Raw genomic sequence first — 4,150 nt, forward strand, 5'->3', positions numbered from 1 at the left:
TTGGTTACACTAAATTAATTCTTGTATAGTTCTTGTCATCACCTACCGTCAATTACAATTTCTTTTGTTTAAATAAAAAAAAAATAATCCCTTGTGAATGGCCAAGAACAAAACACGTTTGCCTCCCTTTTCAATTAATTTAATCATATCTTTCTAGCAAAGAAACATCCATATTAATTCTTGCTTCTTTTTTCTCAATTCTATCAATTTGGGAATAAAAAAATAAAAAAAAGAAAGTAAATCGATTGGCGACTGTTACTTACCATTTTGTTGAACTTCATTGGCTTCTTCAAATTAATTCACCAACCTACAATTACTCAGCAAAAACAAACCCAAAGCCGAATCATTTTTCGTTTGTGTATTAATAATGATGAACGAATTGTCCAATGCTCTATTGTGGAATATTATTCAGACCAATCAGAAAATCTTAACTCAAATTGAGTTAACCCAGCAACAAGTAATAGGCCATCAACAAACTTTGAGTCCACAAATTATTCAAGCCCAGCAGCAGGCCCAATGCTTTTACACAACCCAGCCCACTTCTGTTACTCATGAGACTATTCCTCACAATGTGTTAAGTGCAACGAATCTTCAGAATTACAATGATGGCGGGTGGCACATGGACACGGGTGCATATTCACATCTTACCTCCTGTATTAATAATCTTAGTACTGTTTTTAATAATTGCAAATATTTATCAGTAGTTGTTGGTAACGGGAACACCATTCCCGTCACTAACACCGCCGACCATTACATTTAAATAATGTACTTGTAACCCCTAACATCATTAAAAACCTCATATCTGTTCGTCAATTTACCCGTGAAAATCTTGTTTCTGTGGAATTTGATCCTTTTAGTTTTTCTGTGAAAGATTATTTGACCCATCGTCTGCTTCTCCGATGTGATAGCACCTGAGATCTTTACCCACTTACATCACTTACCTCTCACTCTTCTCAGCAAGCTCTTCTCACCAGTCCGGTTACATGGCATCAGCGTCTCGGACATCCCGGACATGATGTTTTTCGAAGACTCCTTTCTAATAAAGATATTATTTGTAATAAATCGCCGTCCCCCATTCTTTGCCATGCCTGTCAGCTTGGCAAACACGTGCGACTCCCTTTTTCTGTTTCTAGTTCTAATGTTAATGCTACTTTTGATATTATTCATTCTGATTTATGGACTTCTCCTGTTTCTAGTCTTAGTGGCTTAAAGTACTGTATTGTATTTCTTGATCATTATTCGCATTATGTATGGGTTTTTCCGTTACGCAAAAAATCTGACGCACTTAATACATTCATACACTTTCGTGCTTTCGTACGCACTCAATTCAAAAAGGAAATAAAAGCCTTCCAATGTGACAATGGGAGTGAATTCAATAACACTGCTTTTCATCAACTTCTTCAAACAAATGGCATTCAATTTTGCTTCTCTTGTCCCCACACTTCTCAGCAAAACGGGAATTCCGAACGCATGCTCCGCACCATCAAAAACCTAATTCGCACGCTCCTTTTTTAAGCTCATATTCCACCCACTTACTGGGTAGAAGCTCCTCATATGGCAGCCTATCTCCTAAATATCCTTCCTTCCTCCGCCATCAATCACGAAATCCCGCACTTCCGCCTATACAAACAAAAACCTAACTACTCCACACTTCGCGTCTTCGGATGCCTCTGCTACCCTCATCTGACCACTACTCACAAACTCGCTCCACGCTCTACTCCTTGCATCTTCCTTGGGTACCCCTCCAATCACCGGGGTTACCGCTGTCTGGACCTTGCCACTAACAGAATCATCATTTCTCGTCATGTAACATTCGACGACACTTCCTTCCCTTTCGGTTCCATGACACCCACTCAACCACCATCCTATGACTTTCTCGATCCTCCACACAGTCTATTTTCCCGATCTTTTCATCTATCTGGAAATGAAATTTCCTCTCATCCTTCTAATACGCTCCCGGAGACACAGCCTCCTCCGATTGAGGCTACTTGTAGCGACCCGACCAAAACCGTTATTGACGGCGTCGTTAACTTAGGTCCCGTTGCGTGGTCGTAGTCCCTATATGAGACTCGTTTGACCAAAATTATGTCGCGTTCATTTGAAAGGTATAAAGTTATAAAGTATGAATGAAATAACTTGCGACATAATTAGTTTAAAAACACAGTTGCTATAAATAGCGTAAGTATGTAAACAAAAGTTTGAATCCAAAAGTGCTATCCCTAGCGTATGCATGCATGGTTGACTCCAAGCAAGAAATCAGAGTGTATGCATGTATGCTTGACCCCAAGCAAGTATGAATGTACGCGGAAGCATGTATCAAATAGCCATGTATGAACCTGAGAAACATATAGAAAACTGTCAACGAAAAACGTTGGTGAGATCATAAATGTATTTGTAAAAGTATATTTTGAACCACAATAGTTTGTATAGATGATTATCCAAATCGTATTTATTCCGAAGAATGTAGTTTGTATTACGAGCACCCAATTACCAAAGCTTAACTGAATCTTCCCTCTGAATTTTGAATATAGTGTTAGAACATACACTATGCACGCTGAAATTATATTTCATCCACTAACGGTAGCGAACCGTCTGAATGAGGGTTCGTTAAACCCGTATGGCCACACAACATAATCACTCGCTTACACTTACACCCTGCAAGTGGAACTAATGATAATTGGATTGAGGACTTTTGTTCAAACTCGCCTGTATCTTTGTATTCGTATTTGTGTTCAAAGTATAAAAGTATGAAAAGTATATATACATGTGAAATGTATATAAGTATATAATGTATATGTTTCTCAGCCCACGATTTAAAGGAATAAAAGTATTTGCAAAGGTGGGACTATGATCTCACCTCGAGTGCACGAGTATAAAAGTACTTCGCAAAGTAAACGTGTGCATGAAAGTTGCTTAGCCTTGACCTAAACAATTAAGTTATATCAATTAACCGTTACGACACAAGGTCGGGCGAAATGTGTTCAATTAGTCCTATGGCTCGTTACGACTCGATTAAGTATAGCATGTGAATCACGTTGTCAAGTTTCATACAAGAAACAAGTATAAAAGCATGTTAGAATGATTGTATAAAAGTTTGGTTAAGTTTGGCTAAAAGTCAAACTTGGTCAAAGTCAACGAAAAAGTCAACGCGTTCGGGTCGGGTCCCAAACTATTTTTCTATGCTAAATATTCATATACAAGTATATTAAAACAAGTTTCATGTGAATCGGAGGTCGGTAGCTAGTCAAACATTTCGCGTGAAATGCGCCAAACAAGGCAGAATCTGGCCAGGCCAATCCGCGCGCCGCGCGGGGATGTGGCGCGCCGCGCCACTACCTGGCCAGAGAATTCTGGTCAGTTTTTCCAAGTGTGCACGAACCAAAACCTTTTCCAACCCAATTCTTGACCCGCAAACACTTATAATGCCTATCATATATCGTCGAAAAGGTATTTTGACGAGAAATACAACTAACCACATATCATCAATCAAAAACATCATTTACAATAACCGAAAACTCGTCAATTGATCAAGAAAAGTTTATTTTCAAAGTTTCAAGTTCGTAAAACGTATTTTGAGTTCCGGGAATCCAATTTACACATACGATATGCCGTTTTGAAGGTAATGAAGCATACATTACTACTAAACACTAACAATTAACATTCCATGGCATTTAAGCATCCAAAAGTTCATGTCAAGAACTATCAAACCCTAGTCAAACATCACAAAATCATTAATCGGGTTTTTGAAGTTTTCTTAATCAACCTACGCATCGAAACGAAGCTAGTGATACTAGTAACACAATTAAAACATGCACTTTAACAATCTAACAACATTAACTCATCCAAAATCAAGGATTAAGCACACCCATTTCAAGTTCATGCTAGTTACTCCAAAAACAACAAATCGAGCAAACCAAACATATATTCATGTTAGACTTGAGCCATAGACACTAACTAACACCATTTCAAATCAAAAACACGAATTTAGAGAAATCTAGAGTTTTAGAAATGTTACCCAAACGAGATGAAGTTGGTATCAAATTGTAGAGGATGAAGAGAGGATTCCAAATATGTAATTTGTTTTGAAGTTTGCTTCCCGATCCGAATTTAGATGATGATTTATGTTTGTGTTCTTGAGAGAAAAAAAGAA

The sequence above is a fragment of the Rutidosis leptorrhynchoides genome, chromosome 8 (genome assembly GCF_046630445.1).
Source record: "Rutidosis leptorrhynchoides isolate AG116_Rl617_1_P2 chromosome 8, CSIRO_AGI_Rlap_v1, whole genome shotgun sequence".
Lineage (NCBI taxonomy): Eukaryota > Viridiplantae > Streptophyta > Magnoliopsida > Asterales > Asteraceae > Rutidosis > Rutidosis leptorrhynchoides.